At 35.4% G+C, this 26,027-nt stretch overlaps 1 long non-coding RNA gene across 1 annotated transcript in view; it reads right to left on the minus strand.

Annotated features, from left to right (window-relative positions):
- Positions 1–25,728, minus strand: part of LOC121411536 — a 30,390-nt gene extending 4,662 nt beyond the window's left edge. The window contains exons 1-2 of the long non-coding RNA XR_005969484.1: positions 25,620–25,728; positions 14,742–14,943 (exon numbers count right to left, since the gene is read on the minus strand). This is a non-coding gene — a long non-coding RNA (uncharacterized LOC121411536). The remainder of the gene's footprint in view (positions 1–14,741; positions 14,944–25,619) is intronic.
- Between the last annotated feature and the right edge of the window lie 299 nt (positions 25,729–26,027).

Consider the following 26,027-nt stretch of genomic DNA (forward strand, 5'->3'; position numbering starts at 1 on the left):
TCCTATGAGAACATTACAGAAATCAGAGACAGAAAATTTCATGAAGGTTCCAGATAAAGGGGGTCAGACTTACATATTTTATGGAATTGCCCAATTGTTCCACTTTCTAGAAAAATAAATATTAGAAATTCTTTTCTGAGAGATCCCCGATTAGTCTTTAGGGATGTGCAGACCATTCAGTGGGTGTCCTTAAGGTGACCTTAAATGACCTTTAACACTTTAATCAGGGTAATCCACACCCCGCCCATCAATGGGTCAGTTGTGTCTGGGACTAGTCTACTACCCAGACCTTGTATGCATCCACTCTCACAACACCAATTTCAAACGCTTAGATGAGCATAAACAAACCAGGGAATTTGGAGGTATACAGAGTGTTATCCAAATTAAATTTTCAAAATCCCCACAATGCAGGTGATGAAGCATTTGCTTATGTAGCCCCCCCCCCCCAATAGCTTAGCCATGGAAATTAGCAAGCACCATGCATCTGTAATTTCATTCTTCTAAATGGACAAACTTCATATAAAATCATATAAAAATAGCTGGGGAATACATATATGGGAAAATGGGCAATCAAAATATGACTAACAATCAGTTTTAGAGATAAACTAATGATCTTTTTATGCACAAAAAAAAGAAACCTTCATAATAAATCAGAACATACAGAGAACGTCTCATCAAGGTCTGATTTCAGACTAGTCCTGGTCAAGAATGACCACTACTCATCTGAGGAGTGAAGTTGAAGACCATGGGGGGCTCCAGAGAGGTAATTGCTATCCAAACAGAGGCGTAATCCGATACCCTCCATTCTGATTGGACAAAAAGGAACCCTGCTTCTCTATTGGCTGTGAGCGAGGAAAAGAAGAAAGGATGTGGAGACAGATAGTTCTCACTCCAGACCCCATTATGTCTGATACCTCTATGATTGATTGAAATGGTTCATCAAAAATTCTGCAACTCACAGCCAAGTTGGCTGGGGGAAAAAAATCCAGTTAATGGATATATACACTTAGGAATGCAGTAGACAGTAACATAGTAATTAGTATGTTTTGGGATAGATCTTCTTGGAAAATCAATTAACATGATGAACACAACATGCAATTATTTCAAAAGACAGGGAAAGAGATTGAGAGGAATGAAAGAGAAAAGGAGAGAGACAGACAGACACGCTCAGACATGGTATGAGACAGAGAGGGGTAAAAGGACAGGAAGAAAGTGAGCAAAGATAAAGCAGAACAGAGAGATGAATATATATATATATATATATATATATATATAGAGTGAGTGCACAAGGCATGAGAATGAAAAAGAGAGAAAATAAAAGAGAAAATGAGAGAGAATAAGAACCAACACTGGCATGTCAAACAAATAGGTTATTTTCTGTTTTAAATCAGCCAAAATATCCGATTTGAGATTCATCGTCTGTGAGTAAACTGAAAGTGATTTTTTTAGAAAAAGTACAATTCTTACTACCCAACATGACTGAAATATTTATTAAGCCCCCAAAAAACTAGTTTCAGTACAAGATATAGGCCTTATTATTTAAAATTTGCCTAACTCATGGAAATGGGTACCGGACGGGAATTTATTGATCATGTATGTATGTGGGGGGGGGGGGATCTCCGCAATCATCATTGAATACTAAACAAATATAAACTTTATTGATATAAAAATGACATTTTGATACATGTTGATATAGACTTTTCCTTTATCCAATGGTCTACTACAGAGGTAAAAGCCATGTATATTTTAGTGCCACTGCTTTAAATTTATATTATTTAGGCCACTTTCACTATTCTGCTACTTCAGAAAATAGAATAAATTCAATAAATAGTTATGCAGATTTCATGAATTCAGAACAATAAAGAGAAAAAAAGAGTAGTGTTGGCACTTTGCACAACACATCCCTTAATTGTTTCATCTTGATGGTTAATTCAAAATAGCAAAGATAGGGCTATGGTTCCTTATAATTTGAATATACTAGTATATAATCTTAGGTTTTATCAAAGTGAAAACAAATCTTTAGAGTACACTCAGAATACACAACTCAGATCTAAGACTGGCTATATCTCATTTCTGGTAGCAAAGCAATGTCAAGGTGATGTGTAAGACAAACATGTACAAAAGCATCACAAGTTTTAGGTTTAGAGTATCAACCCCCAATAAACACAAACTTCGAAATTCATCAAATAAATGGCAAATGCTACTTAATTTATCCTTAAGGTTGGTCTAAATCTTTGGTTAAGGGTTGATAAAATCATGGACCTACTAAAATGAATTATACTGGAGTACCATCTTACATTCCAAACTCACAGATATATGATGGTATACAAAAAATAGCGAATAGGCATGAGTGCGATGGTGCAAGATTTTGCATGACGTCAAAGAAAGATGCTCTATTCAAAGAGGCTTTGCTTTAGCCAAGTTAGATAGAGCGTTTCTTTCTTTCGCTGAATGCGAAATCTCGCATCGTTGCACGAATAAGAATATTTGCTATTTGTGTTGTACGCCTCGGAATGTAGCGGAAATATGAAAAACAAAAAGAGTTTTTCCCTGCAGTAATCTAGGAAAAGGGAGCAAAAATATTGAAAGCAAAAAAGGAAAATCCCACAAGCGCACATGACCTTGGGCAGCATCGCGCATTTAGCCAGCAAGCTTATACGCGTATTGCACCTTCATTTTTACTGAGCGCAATTACTTAAATCGTATTGTGACTTCATCTCCTAAAGCCGTGCAACGGTACGAATGTTTGACATTCAGCATCCCATTTGCTCTCGTACAACAAGCTAAGTAGGCGTTGTACAATCATAGATGAATCTGTTTTTATCCATTGCTTCTTTGTGAAAGTTTGAATGAATATCCCCATTCCATGATTGAGAAGTGATTTTATATCAGAGTGAGCAAAATATGCATATATATTAATTATCTTAAACTGATCCAGTCCTGACCAAAGGTAAAGTTCAGGTAAAAATCACAAAATTTATAGAGTACAACACATTTTGATTCTATATATAGGCCTGTCCTCCATATACTAAAACTTTTTAGGGCATACACATTATGATTATCTAGCAATGACTAGGAAGTTACAGAAAATTTTGGAGGATTAATACCAAGTCTTGAAATAAGCTTTACATGTGATAATGCCTTATAAGGGCCAAAGCTCTATACCAACACTCAAAAGGTGGTTTCAAACCACCTCGATCACAAGAATCCCCGTTAAATTACGAGAACATTTTTAGGCTAAAAAATACCCATTAATTATTCCTGCATTCACACCGCCCCGAAACATACCCTTCGGGGTAAGTTCCTGAAGTTATGAGCATGCGCAGTATGGTCTGATAAGCAGGCAAGGCGCGAGATTCAAAATCACTAGCCCAGCAGCCACCCACCCACAGCTCCCGCGCTCAACAACGCCCAACAACACGCTGGGCTAAAAGTTCTCGTAAATTGCTTTCACATTGCCAAAATACCTGCTACCTTGGAAAAATCCCAACGAAAGTTCTTGTAATTTCGCCAAGTACCTACTATTTAGCGGGTATTTTCTTTTGGGGAAATTACGCGTAGTTTGCTTTCACATTACCAAAATACCTGGTATTTTCTGATCGGGGTAAATTTCCCGATCAGAGAATACCTGGAACTGACGAACTTCGAGGCGGTCTGAAACCACCTTAAGAGGCCTTCATGTTTTCCACTCAAAGTTTGAATTTTGAGAATCCTTGATTACTTTGTAATAAAGAGATTATTAGAGTGGGCTGGTCCGAGATCACATTGAACTTTTGCTTCACATCCAAAGATGATTAATCAAAAATTTAATGAAATTCAAATACACCAGTAATGAGACTATAAATACAGTCACACCAATGAAACAGACTCCAAACAGACAGATGATGTGTCATTAGAAAGGTAAACTCCTGATTCGTCTATTGCCAACTCGCCCATTCATCACATATAGTCTACCTACATTTAGTCTCATGCCATTAACAGCCATCTGGTCCAATAACCATTTGGTCCGACAACCACTTTGTCTAATCACCGGTTCTTTTATGGCCATTTTGCCTCATAACCAGATGATTTTAATACCCATTTTCATTTTTTTTATTTCGCCCAATTAACACTGAGTCCAATTAGACCAAATGGTATATGGACTAAATGGCTACTGGACCAACTGGTAATTAGACGAAATGGTGAGTGGACGAAATGGCAATTAGATCCCTGTGGATAGTGGACGAACTGATGGTAGACCAAATGATAGTAGACGAGATGGTAATAGGACAAATTGATATTAGACCAAATGGAAATAAACCATTAGAAATACCATATTAGCTTTGGTTGGACTGAAGTTGGTTTTGCCAGTGTGACTGTGACATAATGGGGATCTGATAACAAATCTAGCTTAGGTTTCTGGCAGCAGGATGACATGATGATATCCATCTCATGAACATGATCCTTGAAAATGATTTTGCAATTTTCATTAGGATATGATCAGTAGAGATTTTGTTGTTTTCTGTTTCTGCAAAGTAAATAAACTAAAACATGGTTAATTAAGAGTTGCTTTGTTCCATCAAACTTTCTAAACATAAGTGAGAATTCTTGTGCACTGTAAAAGCACTTGACACATACATAGAATAAAACATATAAACCAATATTTTGTTTACATCTCCTCAGACCTAAACATTATTGAACAGCAAAAATCACCTTTGTCACGTTGATATTTACTTCATTCTATCATATCATCCATGTTATGAGTAATTTTTGTCTATTACATTTACTTAATTTGAATGGAAATCAATACATAATATCCCCAAAAAATGAAAATTAGAGATAAAAAAAACAAAGAAAGTTTTTCTTTTAAATCAATTATGACCTTGAAATTCATGTAAGTGTTAAAACGATGGCTACATAATAATGCTATCCACTTGAGTATTGTTTTTCATCTCCACATTCAACTCTTTTCGATTCCCATCTCGTCTCTCTCATCCACCTCTTTCTCTCCTTCAAATCATGGTCTGGAATTAAGAATATATCTCACTCAAGATATCCCCAACACCTTCCCTGTCCTCAGGGCATGCTCAGTGCAGTCAGCCACGCGACGACAACGACCAGACCAACGCTAAATTAACGACACGGCGGCAATAAGATAGGCGACATGGCACCAAGACAAATTTCTCAAAATCATATTTTTCTTTTTTTTTGGTTGCCTTGAGTGGTTGCTAACTTTATTGTAATTCCCTTTTTATTTTATTTTTACTGTAACCGTCTCCTATCGATGTACCTTGTTTTCACTACGACCGTCAGTCAGACTTCATGGATGATAGAAACAAAGAAGAAGCTTCTTTTGATGAAATATTCATTTAGAATTATCCTGGGTAAATCAATAAAATACTGCAAATTAGGAAGAGAGAAGATGATAGGAATCTGAGGGCTTTTATGATTCTAAAATTAGTTTATTTCATTGATTTAAATATTCTTTGTGTCAAGTCATTTTTTCTTGACACAATCTTCATTTTGTGCAAGAAATTAAAGAATGGAAGTCAATAATAGGTGTAATCTTTAATGGGAAAAAAGTACATGAAGGATGGGAACAATTACAGCAAACTGTGTGTTTATTCCTTTAAGTCCATCAACTTTCAGTAAAAAAAAAAACGTGTGTAATATAATATTTTAGTTTAGACCGAGAGTGAGAGCTACTAAAGCCAAAGAAGAGAAGAAAGCTAATCTTAATTTTTGTGGAAATCTGATGATCTTCCACGATGAGCAAAGTCTGTCTGTCATTATCATAAGTACAAACCTGGCGAGGCTAACTTTCCATATAACTCAAAATGGACCAGTGGAAACACAGCCTTTAAGATTTATCACCTGTTCATCCTATGGGGAGAAATCATTGCTAGGATGATTCTCGGCCTCCCGTCTTGGTTGCCGCGACGACCATACTGGGCCGTCTAGCGCCACCAAGGCGCCACCTTAGCTCCGGGCTATAGACCAACAAGTTTTCTCTCCTTCATTCCACCTCCACTTTTTGTCACTTTTTTTTCTCCCCCATTGTAAATCACTTTCTGCCACCTTTTCCATTTTTCCTTGTCATCGTTTTTCTTTTGGCAAATCATCACACGTTTTTTGTTTAGCATTTTCTTAATGCTTGGTTCATTATTCTGCCATAGATTCAATCCATTATTAATCACTGACTCACTCTTTTTCTATCTCTATTACATAGCTGTCCATCATAAATAGTGCTCACTTTGAAGAATATCTAGCCATCATTAGCCAATTCCATTTATCACAAATTTATTACCCATGTCATTATGCGTGACTATCTGATTATTCTTCCAACACTTTCAGTATAAATATAATTTTCAAATCAACAACACATTTCTTTAAAATGACTATCTAGCCTAGTATTTTCCCAATAAAAATACATTTTTTTGTACATATCAAAAGATGTACAGGAACCCTAACCCTAAATCTCAAACTACATTTAGAATTTAGCAACTTTCACATTTTGTTCAAGAAACAATAGCAGCAGAAAATGTTCACATTTTGTTACCAAAAAACAGCAGCAGAACAAAAATATGAACTGTACATTGTAGAACAGTCGAAAGTTTCATACAAATATCATAGCCTCAACTTCAGAAAAAATCTGCAAAAGTAGGCCTAGATATTTCCACTTTTTTGCTGCCAGAAGTGCAACATATGTGAAATTAAAAAGAGGCATGGATATGACTGACTTGTATACTTTCAATGATAATATGCACAGATCATAGTAAAAGTGCAATCCAAAGTCATGTCAGATTTGAATGCTATTTTAGGCATCAACACTTGCTATGGAGCAATGAATATATTTATTGCCAATTGGCTGTTAAAATCTTGTATCTTAAAACTTAAAAATTTTAGAAGTGTATATTACAAAAATGGCATCAATCTTAAAATTTCTGAAAACAGTCTCTTTATTCTCTGAAAACAAGATTTTTCAGATTTTTTAAATTGAGATACACGACTTTCACAGGCCAGGGATAATAAAGAAATACAAGATGACAATAGAAACTAAAAATGCGACAGGAACAAAAACTTGGGAGGGGAAAAAGATGAATGACAAATTATTTCCAATCATTTATGGGGCTTGTAGACAGGATCCAACTCATACAGGAAGAAATCTATAGAGAACATTGATAGTTGAGAATGGAACAAAATGTGTGACATTATTGTACATAATCAACTTATGAGGCCCCTCTGTTTAGACAGATGTTTCGGCTAACTTCAGCAAGAAATTCTTATTGGCTGATGCACTGCAAGGGGCTGAAGATAGCTCACCATTTGTTACAATCATCTACTCCTGACAATGGACTTATTCACACTTGCCGCCCCAATCTTTGTCATTCATAATTTATTTCAAATCACTGCTTTTAGCCATTTCATCATTGATTCAGCACAATCCAACCCTCCCGCCTCAGCTCAGTGCCAGACTCATTTTACATGTTCAGACCACTGAAAATACATAATTGATAAGATGAACTAATACTGAGCAAAATAAATTATCATAAGTAAAAAAAAAATTCTTTTTAAAATTTTGAAAACATTTTCTAACAATAATATTATTGTACATCGTTGATGAAAGACAAGAGTCTCTTGATCTTATATTTTCCTGGGATCAAACAAAAACCCGCTATTTTAGAGCGATATTGCCAATTTGAGGATCAGAATAGAACATGAATTGAGACATTCCAAACTTGCTATAACTTTCTCACTTTGTTTCTGATTTGGATGGAACTTCTTAAAAGGCTTATAACTATCCTCTCATTAAAAAAAGGCAGTACAGCAGACAGCAAGTGATGTAGTCAGGAGTTGCAGCAAACAAACTCGGCTTTTTCACTTTCCACTCCATTTTTCAACAACCAATTAAAAACTCACAAACTATTTACCACCTAATTTGGACGTTTCATCTTCCTTTGTTGGAGGCATGTTATATATATTGTGAAGCATAAATATTGATACTTTCTGAGGTTTTAATTCTCCTTTAACTTTGGATGATCCTCACAATGTTTTCAACTTACCTGCCAAAGCAGACAAACACTTCACGTTTTAAATCATACGAATACATGCTCGTGAAAGAAAAGCATCAACATTGTACGTAGGATGACAGTAAATATTTCTGGTAGACTTTTTATTTTAAGCATCCCTTCCAAAATACATATTTTTGTCGTAAATCGAATCCAAATATTCAAAAGTTCAAATATAAAGGAGATTTAAGTGATATAGCTGCCAAAGAAAGCTCCCCCACCTTCAATGTTGAAATTGTACACAAGGATATGTGTAGAGGTGGGAGTAAAAGGTGTAGAAAACATAATATCTTTGGCATCAAGCCCGAGGATATGGTTCCTGGATGTTGCTTGATAATGAACTGATGAAAGTCCATACAAAGAACTTTAAAGGAAGTTTGAAACTCTATATATACACAAACAAATACACCTGCTCTTTCATGGGTTTTGCAAGAAAATTATGTTTAATCGCAAATCAAGCGCAGGTTCCAAAATCAAGGGTACTGGGGTCTTGCAAGACGTTAAGTTGCACTTGAAAGCAAATTATCTACCAATTTGCATGTAATCCAAGGGCTTGCATTTTGGTTTTGGGATTTAACGCTAGATTTGGAAATGAACAAATGAACAATTGTTAAGGATTCCAAATCCATTCTACTGCTGGAATCATAATTGCAAACTTTTAGCAGGAAAGAAATTGCCTGAGCTTTAAAGACCGAGTGATTGTTCAAATATGTATGATAGAACATTCCAGCTACATTAGAGGAACATCATACTTTTAAAGTCTATTCACACACCAGGGTCTATTGCATAAAAGTTATAGTAATTTTACCATCCAATGGTAACTTCCATGGAGTGCTTGAATCTGATTGGCTGTTGAGCATTGCTACCATGGTAATTACCATTGAATGGCAGAGTTACTATAACAGTAAGTTTAATGGAACTTATCAAGGCATGGATCAAAATAATAGGAAACAGCTGTAGATCCATGATTTACCTTTAAAAAATAATAGGTGCCCAACCCCCCCCAAAAAAAAAAAACCCCAAACAATTATCTAAAATATCAGACAGAATAAAGAGTATCATATTCTTAAATTGGTTTCAAGATGATATTACTAAGAACTCACAATCATATTTATCAAATCTTGCATGCCAGGTTGAAACAAGCAATAGGTTTACGAAAATCGAAATGGGAAAATTGAATAGGATTTTAGCACCATTCACACTAAAAATCATTTGTAATTATTCATTAGTTGATTATGATTTTTTATTTCACATTATGGACAAAAAATAAATAAATGTAAAATGTCAGAAATAGGGAAAAAATGAAATTGAGTAAGATGGAATGAGACAAGAAAAGTGGATAATGTAGCAGGAGGCATAGAGTTGAGGAAATCCCTGCTTTACTCCGTTCCAAGGTGATCTGATAGAGATGTCACATCATTTACTTTGGATCAAATTCATCATAATTTCTGTTCTGCTATCCTCGGAGGGAGATCAGGTTCCTAATTCTGCTCCTTCCTGGATAAGGAAATGCTTCAAGTTTCAAACCAGAATTATTTTACGTTTTTTTTTCCCTTTTTTGAGCTCTTCATTGTGGTCTTAAAGGTGGCATATGGGATTTGAAAAAAAATATTTAGGCAAAACATGGCAAATGAAATCCATTTTTTATAACTTTTATTTTTTCTCTGTCTTCCAATCAATATGTGGGAAATTTGCATAAATTGGAAGATATTTCATATTTATGCAATGCAATCGCAATAGGTGACAGAAAAAAAAAGATACAAGTTTCATACATTCAAACCTCTGCATTTTATGATTAAAATGCTATTAAAGCAGAGAAAAAGGGAAACCTAGTAATTACTTATAAGATATTTTATCTGAGTATAATGCTCAAAAGATGTACTGTATATAATTTCTGGGGTAATAAGGCACATGCAATGTATATAATTCATTTTGCCCCTGGCTGCTATTCACTCAATCATATACCAAATGATAGCTGGCCCCTACATTCTAACAATTTATACTTGTTTACATATATAATATGAATTTTATCTATAACCTATTGCTATTATTATCTTAGTTTCAAATTTGTAATGTGATCTATTCTCTACATTTATTTTTTTACAATTTTTGTTTTGATATGTAGTTTGATTAAACAAGAAATGGAGAAACACAGCAAAAAACACTTATTTGTAATGGACCTCAACCATGCACATGGAATATTTTATTCAGTTTATAAATATTAAAAAAGACAATATCATGTAAATAAAGCATGCTTCCCTGCAAAAAAACTTAATCTCAAAACCCCAATCACCTCCCCATCTCCCATTGTCACTGTTGTGTCAAACAAAATAAAATGGGGGAAAGTGTTTGACTCCGTTTACTCAATTATGCCAAAACAAGGAAATACAACGTGAACAGAACATAACAAGAAACCTTCATATTATTTTAGAGATCTGGATATTGGGACTCCATGATAAATGTTTTAAAGAAAATAAAGAGTCAAATTCAAGGAGTGAGGAATGCGGATGTGAGGAGAGAGGAGGAAGCCCTAAACAGGATCTATCTCGAGGAGGAGGACGAGGAATTAAAGGAGAATGAAACCATTGGAACAAGATAGCTTGTGTGAAAACAGAAAAATCAAAGAAACAGATCAACAAAAGTTAGAGAAAAATCGGACAAATAATGAGAAATTTATGAGCATTTGAATATTGCGATCACTAATGCTATGGAGATAGCAAATTGGCAATGCGACAAAGATGTGTGATGTCACTTGTGAACAACTCTCCCCATTACTTTAGTATATATTTCACTTGAATTGCCTCTTTTATCGCATCTATCCATAGATCATGTGTTCTTTCTACATGAGGGCATGTATTACATATTTTTAAGAATACATCATGGATAAAGAGTTTGTATCATCATTAGAAAAAGCAAAAAGATACATTTTGAGGGTATTTTATAGCCCACCAAAGGGAAAGTTGTTCATCAGTGACATCACACATCCTTGTCGCATTGCCAATGGGAGGATCTCCATAGCATTAGTGATTGCAATATTCAAATGCTCATAACTTTCTCATTATTTGTCCGATTTTTCTCAAACTTTCTTTATTCTTATTCTTTGATTTTTCTGTTTCTACACAAGTCTATTTGTTCCAAAGGTTTCATTCCCCTTTAAAGGGCAAATCCTTGCCTAAAACAGTGATATGGATATTGTAGATACATAGTATCACGTGCAATATAAATGTTGCCTATTATTTCAAGTAATATTCATATTGTTGTTGGTATCACCCTGAAAGTGACAAGCGAATTTCAGAAAATTTCATCAAAATTAGAAGTAACATAAGTTACAGCCTTTTAGTTTTCCTTTAATTATGAGGGAACTTAAGTTTACTAATTACTCATGTTTTGTTTTTTATACCCTTGGATATTTAAACATGGTTTGACAACTTGAACAAGTTAAATCATATAGGTTATTACCATGGTAACCTATTATGATTCAATCAAAAGCTTCTTCAATATCAAATCTACAAAATAAACATGAACTTTTAGATGAAATGAAAAAAATAACTATTCAAGAGTGTGATATCATTTGCTCTTATTTTCATTCCACCAGTCTTGTTTAGTGAAAAATAAATAATACTTTATAAATGTCATAACTTCTTTCTCGTATGTTCAATTTTGATGAAATTTAAGAGTTATTCTTGTTTGATTTTCTTCTACATATTCAAAAGAATATGTTATTGGGGTGGACTTAACCGATAAAAATAAAGCATGTCTTTGATAGCATTGGAAACTTCTTAAAGCACCATCACTGTAGAGGAGTCTGTTGTAAAAACCCTTTACTCGGGTAAAGAGGTCTGAATGCGCTGCCTCAAATGATTCGAGAACAGAAGGCCCACTCGCTCAAGCAGTTTTAGATATGAGCTAGACTTGTGTGAAGACCTACATCTTCATGAAAGTTTCAAGCAGGATCTGTGCCTGCAGACTTAATGTAGGGTGTCTTTAAGAAGAAAAAAAGGGAAGGTTAATCTGCCAATAATTTTGAGGGGATGAATCATGAGAACGCATTTGCATTGCAATTTAATGATGCTATTGTCAAAACAAACTTATAATATTGACCCGAGGTAGTTCCTTCTCTCCATAATCACATTCCCAAACTTCCTTTCCTCGATTCCTTAACCGGCGGCTAGACCTGAGCCCCTCCCCTACTCCATCTCTGGAGTTAATTCCCTGTTCTTCTTTCCCCTAAATGCTCTTGTGACAGATGCAGCGCCCCAACTGTCAAATACGTTTTCCGAATCGGAACACTTCTATTACTTATTCCCCCAATTCTCATGATGAGGACAAAACGGAAAACAGGAAAAAAGGAGGAGTACTCCTGAATGATTCTGTGTATTTTCGGCAGTTCTTCTTTTTCTTTTCGTTGGGAGTAATGTGTCAAAATCCATCAACCGCTCAATTGCTGTTTGGACCTGAGAGACCCAACTGGTGAAGATTTTTTGGCAGAAATTCTGTCTCAAACCTGTAGACAACCAAATTTCTGGTCTCGTCACCATGATTTCCCCTTCAAAAAGCAAAGCATCCAGAAGGAGCCTTCGGGTTTGTCTCGCCTCAACCTCACAGAGTCTCCTCGCCTTCCTGATCCTACTGTTTTTAGACACAAAGGGAACCTTAATTGGTTACCAACGAGATAAGACATTCATTGTTCTCGAGTAGCTCTGATCTAATCAGGAAAAGTTTTGTCACTTCATTTGCTGCCCTTTTAATAAATTCAAACAGCATCTGTAGTATTAATCGAAAGACAATCACTAGTTTATACCTCACTTCATGGGGACTTCTACATCAAAACCAAATCAGTGCTAAAAGTGAGTGCTTCTAGCCCAATATTTCTAGTCTTATTCTGCGCTCTAGCCCACTATTTTGCTCAAAATGTCTGCCCAAAACAATAAAGTTGGACATATTTCCGGTAAAGCCAGCAAAACTGCAATTAGCTTGCTTTTTAGTTGGAAGTCTTCACCAGACCAAAGTTAAGCCTGATCTCATAAATGAAACATACATGGGCATGCAGCACAAGAATCATGCCGAGGTGCATGCACCGGGCTTGAGCTCTTTGCTTTTGACTTCATTTTTATGAAAATGTAGCTCCATAAAGATACAATGTAAATTGAAGCTTGCTTGAGCCAAACTATATTGAAGCGTGCTTGAGGAACCACTTTATTCTGGTGAAGACACACGCCTATTCTGTGCTCTTACATATTGATGAGAAGAATCATGCAGACTGACTCCTTCGATCAACAAAGAGCTATCTCTGTTAAAACAATACCTTATATACCTTCCCACAACCAAACTCTATTTATCTTTTCAAACTTTAATTCATGGGGGAAATGTTTAGCAATGGACTCTCCAAATTGCTGGAAAAAGAATGCTGCACTTAAATCCCTTGTCATATTCACCCGCATGATAGAGACTCCTGTCAGGGTTCACCGATGAAACGATTATGCATTTCTGACACAGGTGTACCTGAGAGCCGAGCAATAAGCGAGCGGGGCTAGGTGCAGCTCCCCCTCACGACAGCTGCGGGTTAAATGCCAGTTATGATGCGCCAAAGCATTCATATTGACAGGATATTGTAACTTGTTATCCAGGTGTCATCTCTTTTTCACTTGATTCGGTGTTGATATGCCTATTTATAGTGATTAGTTGACGGGTAATTTGGTGAGAAATGGTCTCCACCTGTCCGCAGACTGACGATGCAGGTCTTTGGTTTGCATAGTCCTCGTCATACGCTTTGGCACCGGGTTGTCAACCATTCCAACAGGTGACATCCATCATATTTCGATCGGAGGGAAAGGTAGCCCAAATGTTGAAATCCCGTCAAATTACTGAAGGTATATTGATGAATATTTACTGAAAAATACGACAGCACATGTCATAACAAGAAATGTCAAAATTACCTTTATTGTGACTTGGCTCTATACCTCTCCCTCCTTTTTACTCAATAACAACTGAAAAATGTAAAAACAAATCTGTGGCCTTGCTTATTTTAATCTTAAGCTACATAATGATTTGAGTGTGCAATCCATTTTATTTGAAAACGAATAAATAAATAAAAATATCCAATTCCCAATCATAAATTGTTTTCAATTTATATATATATATTTTTTTAATCAAAAGGGTTCATAATTAAGAGCTTCATGGGTTTTTTTTTTGGGGGGGAGGCTCTGACCCCTTGACCCCCCCCACACACACACCTCAAGCTATTATGATTTTCCTTGCTTTCTGTGCTTTGCATGTTTGATAGTGGTGCAGTTCACATATCACATCAATAAAATAAGGGCTCCTGGTTTAGACTGTTTTAAGAGTGACTACAATACTACCATGTATTCCTATGAAATGAGTGATTTCAGAGCTGTTCATAATTAGGCAGTGCATGAGATATTTGATGACTACTTCATTTTCTGCTTTCAATTATTTTGTTCCAAAAACCATGACATTCCTGCTGTAAACTTGACACTTTCGTGATACATCCAACTGGGCATAGGGAGGAAAAGGATAACCGTAGAGAATCGTAAATCATTTACAAAAGGGGAAGTCACCTCTTGGGGGTTATTCATTACACACTCATCACCAACCCCTGAGGGAGCCCTTTCAAAAAAAAAACCACACCCGTTTAAGGGAAGAAAGATGGAAAAGGAGAGAAAAGCGGTTTACCTTCTTCAGGATTGGATCAAAAACGAAGATATGAATAAAGTGAGAGAAGGGGGAAGGAAAACCGACACAGGTGATGGGAATCTCTGATTCCAGGAAACAGGTCAATTTGGCTGAAAAATCGGTGAGCTCACGCAAACGACATCAAACATTTCCTGCAATCACGCTCTCCGTGTGACACGCCACACCAGACGTGTCTGGGCACCTGTAAGTGTAAAGAGAGAGAGAAAAAAGATTTCAAGAGGGGGAAGTTTTGAAAAAGAAAAGAGAAACATACCGATAGAAGACTAGAAGTACATAGTGACTTCAAAGAGGAAGAAATGGTTATTTAATTTTGTTTTCAAAAACAAGGAAGGTGAGTGGGTAGTGTAGCCAAGATGTTCTTATATAACATCAATGGTTCCTCTTTATAAATCAATATTTTCACTTCTGCTTTCATCAAGTATATACCCTACCTATGAAAAAAAGTGTTGAAGATGGTTCTTTCTTCCACATGTATAGAAGTCATATTTTCATTCAATAAATAGGTACACTGTTGATACTGTTAATAACTTGTTAATGTAATTATTTCATCACTATTCTAATTTGTTTAAGTCTTTGGAATTCAATTTGTCTTCCTTTATTAGCAAGCAAAAAAAAAAAATCAAATTTGAGAGTAGCATGAACAGTTATCATGTCAGATCAATTACAATCACTGGAACATTGCAGGTCTGGGAAAATTCAACTTAATATTTTGGTGATATGAATTGTTTATAAAATTCCCTAATGAATGGACATTCGAAAGAAGTCTGTCAAGCAACCGTGGTAACCCGGTTTCCTTTAGACCAATCGACTTCTAAATCTTCAACTACAAAGGTACTAAAAGAAACCGGTGTCAAAGACCCCAACTCCATTTCACTCGCTCTCACGATAAAAGTCAAGACACCTGGTTTTTGGCAATGAAAACTGTAATCATTATATCAGCTATCATTCATGATTTCTACTTACATTTTACTGTTCTTGATAATTAAATAATGAGGTGCGTCTAGTGAACAGGAAGGATCGCGATCTTATGTTGATTTGGATGTTGCGTATGGAAAGATTTTGGGTTGGTGGAGAGGGGTAATGAGAGTGTGATTGGGAATATGATAGTGCTCCACAGTGTGGCACACAAGGTGAAATCCTCGTCACACTATTAAAATACTCAAATCTATAAAACTTTGAGTCATATATCCAAAGAGACCACTACCTGACCATACTGTGAACACTCACACTGTGGAGGCATCCATAATGTGAAACCCTATGAAACCATCTTCACATGTTTTCAATGCACACATCTATCATTGTAAATTGTATCTGCACATAGTCCAGTATGTGAACACACTGTGAAGGGTGACCACAGAAGGGTTATATTTACACTGTTACATTTGAGCATTTAAACACTGTCAATCACATTTTTATAAAGTCAACTAGATTCAACAGCATATTTCTCTATGTGAACATACTGTAAATACTCACACTGTAGAGGTGTCCACAGTGTAAATTATGTACATTGTCATTATAGGCCATTAGGAGAACTCACTTTGAACATTCACCCTGTAGGTGTCCAGTGTGAATTATGTATTTTCAAAGTCCATTATGTAAACATACTGTATTCACATAAGCCACTATGTGAACACACTTTAGGTTTCCACAGTGTGAATCACATCTTTACATAGTCCACTTTGTGAACACACTGCATTTACATAAGCCACTATGTGAACACACTGTAGGTTTCCAGTGCGAATCATATCTTTACATAGTCCACTATGTCAACACACTGCATTTACATAGGCCATTATGTGAACACACTGTAGGCTTCTACAGTGTGAATCACACCTTTACATAGTCCACTATGTGAACACACTGCATTTACATAAGCCACTATGTGAACACACTGTAGATTTCCATAGCGTGAATCGCATCTTTACTTAGTCCACCATGTGAACACACTGTATTTACTTAGGCCACTATGTGAACACACTGTATTTACATAGTCCACTATATAAACACACTGTGAACACTCACTCAATCACTCACTCGAAGTAGAGCTAGGTGTCCAGTGTGGATAAATTTTTTGCATAATCCACTACGTGAACACAGCATTAATGCAACCCAAATCGATACCTTCATTTTGGATGTTGCTGTCCTAAATCTGTAAATATGATTACCATTATCAAACAGGGTTTCCCAATTCAGTAGCCCCAAGATTGAGTATGCTAACACTACTTAAACTGAGTGACAAAGTGGGCAGCTACAGTCATCTTAAATAGAAAAGTAAAACAGCTGTCATTTATTTATAAATACTGGATCCATTAAATGGAATACTATACTCCAACAACCATTGTTATTAAATTCAAACAATGATACTCAAAAAGAACAGTTGTTGCTATGTTGTCTGAAATCATCACACATACTGTTAAAATAGCAACATATCTGAAACAAAAATTTGAATTATCCCCGTTTCATAATTAAATCAGTTCAAAATACTTGAACATTCTAATGGCTCTTATATATATGGTTTACAAAATGATGCAATAAAAACATAGATTTTCTGTTTCTACAAAGCTTCATGTTCCCTACTTTTCCTGAGAAACTTTACATTTAAATGAAAAAAAATTAAAAGACAGAGTCGATTGTTCCTAACAAAATGAAGTATGTGATGCTTCACTTCTCCGTTGAATCAGGAATCAATGCCTGACATTAATTATAGTTAAGGTGGTGATAGTTAATAGCTCAATTAGCATGTTTTATAGCTCAGGAAATGTTGGCCATTACCTGTGCTAACATACCGGGGTTACATGTCCCCTGCCCGCCCGCCTGCCTGCATCGAGACACAGCTTACAGGTGCAGGGCTGGGCAGGATGCAGAGAGGCAAAGACAACAGTATCCGAGATCTTGGGTGGCACTTTCTGCAAATCTTAACATCACACCTCGTTACAGAGAAGGAGCTGATGCAAATATGATTAATCTAACCAATTATTTTCGCTAATCTTGTCCCCATCAGCCAAGTCTTTTTCATTACAAAATGAGTTCCCTTAATATGCATCTTCAATTTTAGGTACTGACATGTCCTAAAAGATACATTTTGTCTATTTTGCCATATTTTGACAAACGTAAGCAAGTGATATACCCGTTAATTCTTATTTATCAACATGTTCTTATTTTGTGCATTTTGTTATCATTTTTGGTCAAATTCCTATACATAAACATTCATTCTAACATTAGTAAAAATCAAAGACTCATTCTCCTATATCACAGAAAATATCACTTTTGCCAATTGCTACCTTCAACATAAATAGGACAATACATGTTAACTGATTAAGTCAGCCTACGTCAGTATTCTGGGATACCTTACATTTTTAACTGAATGACAGACAAATGAATGTATATATAGCATAAAAATGGAGAAAAGAGAAAAAAAATAATGAATTAAAGTGACAAGCAGAATAGAAGAATCTCCTTAATAACATCAATAAATCAATGCACAATCGACAGTCAAACCTAGCTACACAGGTTGGACTACCTGTCTATGAAGACTAATTGTATGGTTTCCCTTCATTAGTTTTCAATATTTGAAAATGTATAGCGAAAACCTTTTCATAAAGACCGCCTGCACATAAAGACCACATTTCTTGTCTCCCTTTGGTGGTCTACACAGGTTTCATTGTATACATTTCCCTCTTATTATGATTTTTAAAAATCATTTCTAGTGGAAACTTTTACAGGTTAATGCCGTCACTCACTGGACCTATACCAACGCTTCCTTTATTGGTTGTAATGTTACTTCCTAGTAATAATATGATTATAAACCAGTTTCCGTGGTAAAGACACAGGCAGATTCAGGGTCCGATATCAAAGTATCCAATTAACATTTTACATCGGAAACAACATAGTCTATATAACTTATCTGCGGTCTGTACAGGGCATTTGATGTGAGAACATAAAGGTTTCTAATTTACCAAGTGAAACAAATAATAATAAATTGCAAAATAGTGCTTAATATAATGTTTCTAAGCACTGCATACTATTACCCCGGCTTTAGCTCGGCTACTCTTATTGGCCGCTTAAACATTCAAGGAATTTCTTCCTACTGGGTACCTACCCATTAACTTCACCTGGATGGAGAGTGGCAAACAAGATAAATGACTTGCCAAAGGATGGGAGTGCTGCGACGAGATTCAAACCCCGGATCTTGTGGTTCCAAGTCCAGAGACTTATCTACTGAGCCACAACACCTCTACAAATGTAAATGTGGCTGTGGAATAGCTTCAGCAAGAAATTTATTCACTTTGCACTGCACTTGACCCAGGTGAGGTGAATAAGTAACCAGTAGGAATAATTCCTTGATTGCAGTGAGTGCAGCTAATAAAGTATTAGCACTAGCTATAGCTGTGATAATAATAGTTGTGCTTTGTATACTCTGGCAAAAAGTGCTACATGAACCTATGATAATTTTCATTAATAGCTGGGATTCTTAATGTAAATTATAAATGATACCAATGACAAATTAAAATGCAGTAAGCAACAGTGACATGATTCATTTATCAATTGCTCTATGTGGACTGATTTCACAAAATCCCATGATTCTAACAAGTAGGTTTCATGACTTAATTTTTGGAATATCAACGGTCATTATTAACAGGTTGTTTATTTCAGAGAAAAAAACTACAATTCAATTTTTTCAGCTGAATTTTAACAATAATTGGTTGTTTCATTACATAAACCAGTTTATCCTTACTTTTTTTATTTCTTAATTATTCTCTGTGTTGTTTTGTTTTGTTATTTCATTTTTCTTTAGCAATTGTTGCATATGATGCACCTACCATAAAAATCAGATTAAAATATACATTCTTTTCTTTCAATTAAAAAAAATAATATTCTGTATCAATTTGTTAGCTCAAATTATTTGAATCATAGAAAACACAAATGAATATCACCAAGGTTTAACAGAATATTATGTATACTTTTAAGAAGATTGTGTAAGATAGAAATGCCAGTGACTGAGTAGGATTAAGGCATTTCCTGTCTTTGCTTGAATCAATTAATACCTTTTAATGAATTTCTCATTATGATTGCACACAAAACCAGCAACATGTGGAAATAATCACAATTTTTAGCTATAGAACAACGTTTGGATTTCAAAAAGCTAAAAAAAGCTCAATATTTCCTATAAATAAAGAAGGATACTTCTTACCGCAGGTACCAATAAACCTTGGTTTACCTTAAAATTACAGAAATACAACTCTGAGTAAGTGAGTGGAGTCATGTTCTTGGAATCTGTTCAAATTTTCGACCTTTCATTAAGATCATCTTCAGGAGAATCAGGAACTAAGCTTGTACAAGAAAACAGGCTGTAAAAGAAACTAACTTTATTATGCAAAAAGGCAAAATAACTCCAAAATAGACTGCAAGCCCTTAAAATTTGAATGAACTCCTACATGACACTTTCATTTCTGTCATTCACTCCATGATAATTGTTAATAATGAATTTTGCTTTACCTCGTCACAAAGGTATCCGACAACCATCCCTTTGAGAGAGTCAGCCGCAACACTTCAGGTCACATGACCAAGCCGGGGTGCTTAGAGACTCAGGAAGGATAACACAGGGTGTGGTGCATGATGGGTATTAAGCAGCTTGTCACAAAGCGCGCCAGAATTCTCTCTCACAGAATCTAAACATTTCTTACGTTTGTATCTCTATCTTCTTGGCCTGAAACATAGAGAACACACACATCACAGGAAATGGAGACGAGTTGAAACCGATGCTTAATGCACTAGGTGAGCGAGTTCATTACTCACTTTTTCCCTGCCTTTTATGTCTTATTTCTGCCCGAGTTCTAGCTCTATTCTGGAACATTTCAGATAAGGCAAAGTGAATCTTTGAGAGACTTATCTAGGAGTGCCCTGTGAAAGCCGACACCATAATACGGCACAGGAAATCTCGACAAGTTCTAAATAAATGAAACCATGAATGACACGTTCTTTATGAGATACAATCAAGACCAATGGCGTATAGAATCTCTTGTTTGTTTGTTTTGTCAAAATTTTGGTCAAAATTATTGAATGAGCAAAGCAAGTAAGCAAGTATATTTAACTTTTTCATTTTGTGATAGATTTTTGACATAAAATTCAACAAATAAAATCAGACTTCACCCTTTCTTTTTATCCCGTTGCTTCTTGGCTTGTAGACCCCCCCCACCACCTGTATGCTAGGTTTCCATGACATTTGGTTTGGCGGCAATAAAACCGAACCTTAAAAACTAAATAAACCCTAATCCTCATCTTCAGATGACTATGTACCAAAAACCCTATTACAATCCTAACCCTATGTCCTGTGAGATATCAGGATAGGAGCAAATGCTGCAGGAGCAAATGACCAGGGGCCCGTTGCAGAGAGAGTTGCAATCGATCGCAACTCTTAAAATCATGCGCAACTTGATTTTCAACCAATCAACAGCGCGCGTTTGGGACTTGCGTTTGATACTTGCGTTTCATTTTTTGACTTGCGTTTAAACGCAACTCTTTCTGCAACAGGCCATTTTTTTTCTTCTTGAAAGACCAAAAACTCCGAAATAACGTAAGCTCTACCCAAAATACATTGATTTGTAGCATGAAAGTGACATGATCGTTGTAAAAAGTGTTTATGTGAGGTACTTAATTCACATGGAAACAAAGGAGTTTATAAGGACCATCTTTACATCACAATTTAGTCTAATGCAAGTTTTGGCCATATTGGACCATGGCAGCAGTTTGAGCTAACTCAACATGAGGCAAGGCAAACCTTCAAGAAAACCACAGGATAAATTTAGGGGGAAATCAGCTCACAATGCCATGTATACTGTGATCAAACCTGATCTCTTCATCAATGTAAACGCCCCGAAAAGGGTGACCTCAAATTAAAAAAAAAACAGCCATATGACTCAGTAATCATAGAATAAGATGAGAACTGCTGTTTAATACCTGATCAACACATCTCATTTGTAACCCCCCCCCAAAAAAAAAAAATAATAATAAGATAAAGAAATGAATGGTGAATGACAAAACAAAATACGCTGGATGAATGTCAGCAAAGATATAATTGCTTTTCTGAAAAAAAAAATCAAGACAAATCTGTTATTTACTATGAATAACTGTTAAATGGTATCTCAAAAAATTACATCAAAATTATGGGTCTTAAAATAACGCCAAAAAATCTGTCACTGGACAGGTGATAATTGTCGTCATTAATATAAAAACATTTAATGATATTATATTACATAACAGTAATTGTTCAGGGACAGCACTGGGGTACTTCATGGGGGGGGGTGGAGGGAGGGGCAGGATGCCCTTGAGATGACCTAATTCATTTTCATCAATGGAAATGTAGAGGTATGCTCACCCAAAATCTTCTTTTGTTTTCCTTCTTCTTTATTCTCTTTTACCTTTTTTTCACTTCTTGAAAAATAATAGGCGCAACCACCCCCCCCCCTTGTGCAAACCCAAAATCTCTTTTTATTTCTTCCTCCTTCTTTATTTTTTTTCTTTTTGCACTTCTTGAAAATAATATGCACAACTTACCCCCCCCCACCAAGTTGCACCACTCCTGAGTTTGTTGAAATCATGGGTGGGTACATTCTTCCCTCTAAAATAATAAAAATGCAGATTTAAAAAAAAATGACATGTACTTGCTTTCCAAACATCTTATTTATGCAATATCTTAAAGAGCACTTTTTTTCTCTAAAACCTACTCTATTTCTATAGATAGAAGAAAACTATGTTTTAAAAATGCAAGAAGAGGTAGATTAGTATATGATTTCTTTGGTAGGTTACCTTGATGTGATTTAAAAGGGAAATTTTTAATATCATTTCAGAGAAACTGGGAGACCTAAGAAAAAAAAATACAAACTAAATCCATGAGGACTCATCAAGAATGAAGAGAGGTAACACAATGAACAAATATCAAACAATATTTTTAATCAAATCACTAAGCAATCAATTTCAATTGGCCTAACAATGTAGAATACAAAGGCCTATTGTTTGAAGCAAACATAAATATCCAATTCAGAAATGATAAGTACATAATGGGAAGTTATTACTAATGCTATTCATTGTCTAATGCATTTGTATATATCAGACTAATGCTAACCTTTCCAAGCGGTGCCATGCAATGATGAGTCAATCATAGAAATGCCAGAACTGCTGTATTTCATCTAATCCCTCCATGTTGTTTTAATCAATGATATTTCCTTTTGCCATGCTATTAATAATTGAGGTGTTGGCTAGCATTCTGATTTACTAGGTCAACCCAAATATATTTATATATACCTTTCAATAATGACAATTTAATCATCTTCTCATATGCTTCTCTTATCTTTCTATGCACTTTTCTAATTTTCACCTCTCTCAATGACAACTTTGCCAAATTATTAAGATATGAGACATATTCATACCTACCTTTTCAGGTAAATATTTGAGGATTAAAGATAAAAACTAGTTGTGGTAATGATCTCAAAATGGCTTTGAACAGAATCCAATGAAATTACCACCAAAGCATTTGTATGTATAAATAAAAAATATGTGCCAAATAGCTCTTGAAGAAAATGCATAATTGCTGAGAAATGAGCAAAATAAGCATAGAATTCTTCAAATGTCGGGTATTTTTCGAAGCAATATTAATACACCGTCCCACATATGCTTTTCTGTGTTAGTGATCATCAGAATTATTGATTTTGAGCTAAGATTTCATGATTTCACAAAGATAAGTTTACATTAATGTACCAGATCTAGATGTATGATAATATTTTGACAATTATCCTTGATTTAAAAGACTTCCTCATGAAATAATTGTTTGCTTCAAAAACTATCTCTTACCTTTAAATAAAAATACCTGTCTCTCACACAAAATTTAGTGCACCAGACACAATTTTTTTGGTCAGAACTAGTGCACCTGACATGAGAGGGCATTGGGAATGACCATATAATAGGCTGTTTGGGAGGCTTTGAATCAGATTTCAAATCTTGGACTTGTATCTTTTCAGTGTCTTGCCTCAATTTTTAATTTGAAAAAATTATTTAAAAAATAGTCCTAGGCCAGACTCGAATCTGCATCCATGAACTCTACCACAGGATTGGCTTACTGATAGAGCCACACCAATCGCGCTGATCGATGGGTTGGAAATCATATCCTAAAGTTTCATGGTCCATGAATATTCATTAGGCGTAGTCTGACTAAATGACCCTCTTGCGTCGATGCAAAAGTACTGACAAAAAAGGTTTTTCTTGGATAAAAAATTTGTTAACTGAACATACAGTCAAAGAGAGACAGAAAAACAAGTAGATAGACACAGAGGAGTCGTTATAAGCAAGTAGCCCAAATATATTCAGGATAAAATGAAGTTCCCTCTTACTTTGTATGTGAATCATTCATACCAATTAGCTGTTAGGAGACCAGCTGCATTTGGAGGTAATTAATGCAAGGTGTGATCCTTACAGAATGAATCGTTCCAATAGATTAGGAATGAAAAACAGGATGTAAACTGGTACTCAGAAAATACAGAATCAGAGTAAGATGATATGAGTACAAAAATGGATGCAGAAGGATTTCAACAAAAACAATGAGGAATAGAAAGGGAATTAGACTTCAAGTTATTGCAAGATATTTAGATTTTTAAGAGATTATGATACATGTATAATTTAAAGTTTGAAAATACCAGTCTGGAAGTCTCATACTTTTAATAACCATGGTAAATAATTTTCAATAAAGATGAGGAATGTTTCAAGATAACTATAATTTCACTCTTCTCACAAAGTCAAAACTGTGGGACAAAATTTATTAAAGCTAAATTAAGAATTAAAGAGGTTTACTGGAAGCAAGTAAAGAAAGGAAAAGGAAAAGACAAAATGGTGAGAGAGATTGGGAAAATAAAGAAAGATAATGAGAGAAAGTGAAAGAAAGAAACAAACAAACAAACAAAGAAAGAAAGAAAGGAGAGTGTGTGTGTGGGTGGGGGGGGAGGGAGAGAGAGAGATTGGAAGGAAGAGAGAGAAAGAGAACATCACTACCTTTGGCAAGCTGTTTCCTATGATTTTTCAACAGCATGAAATTTGCTAGACAACATGGCTCCAAAATCTACTCCATCTTTCAAATAAGCATCACATTTAAACCAGTTGCTTACCATACATGAATCCTTTATTAATCATTTTCATTTTATGCAAAGCTTAAAAGAGATTTTGTGGCTTTCTGCTGAAAAGAACTGGGGAAGTTGCACAATGGAATAAAGACCTTTAGCTTATAATTAATACAGTTTCACCCGAAAACAATCAATGAAAGTGCAAAATAACACGGGAAGTGAAAGTCATGAGAGATTGAAACTGATTCAAATCAAATAGGCTGAACCTATGACATGTCAAAGTAACCCATGCACACCATCAGCGCACACAAATCTCATGGAGCCATAAATCTCTGGCAGTTTAAGGGTTAATATAGATGGGAAGGACTTGAAGTGCTCTTGAATATAATGTGAAAGAACCAATATCTTTAAAAAGAAAGACACTTTAATGAACTAACAATACAGAAGTCATGTATGAAGTCAGCAAAAGGAGATACTAAAACTCAAGTCAACAACCAGGACAATTAAAACCATCTTCTGTAAAGTGAGAATCATTTTGACCTAATAGAAAAAAAGAGACATGAAATCTTGATGAAGACACAAGATCAATGACCAAGAGAATTTGTCAAATAAACTGGAGATAAATCAAATATTGCTTTTTTTTCTCCCCATCTCTATTTTGCTATATTTTGACTCTCGAATCCTCATTAAAACGGGATTGGTTATGAGTCAAAGTAAACGAGCGCCGTCACGATTAATAACTGACACTCACTAATGGGTGCGAGGCGGAAAAAGCGGAGGAAACTCTGGGCTCCAGCGTGGCTGTCTCTCCCGCGCTGTATCCATACAGACTGAGAAGCCAGGACTCCACCCCAGGATATTCCCCTGTGAAGGAGAAAAAAAAGAGAAAGGGGGTTAGAAAATGGGCAATCACCACAAAGGGGGATACCAACAAGGGATTATTTTCAGATTGGACAGCTGCTAAAATGAAAGGGATATTATAGATGATTCTATCTATGATTACTTTGTTGTAGTTGTTTTCTTCTGGTAATGCCAATACACAGGATGCTGCTTCAGACAATTTGGACTTTCTTACAATTTAGGATTTTTTTAAAAATCCAGGTTTACTTTATTTCCCGCTTATGTCTCATCTCAATTTTTGTACCATTTAATAAAGTCA

The sequence above is a fragment of the Lytechinus variegatus genome, chromosome 3 (assembly GCF_018143015.1).
Source record: "Lytechinus variegatus isolate NC3 chromosome 3, Lvar_3.0, whole genome shotgun sequence".
Classification (NCBI taxonomy): Eukaryota; Metazoa; Echinodermata; class Echinoidea; order Temnopleuroida; family Toxopneustidae; genus Lytechinus; species Lytechinus variegatus.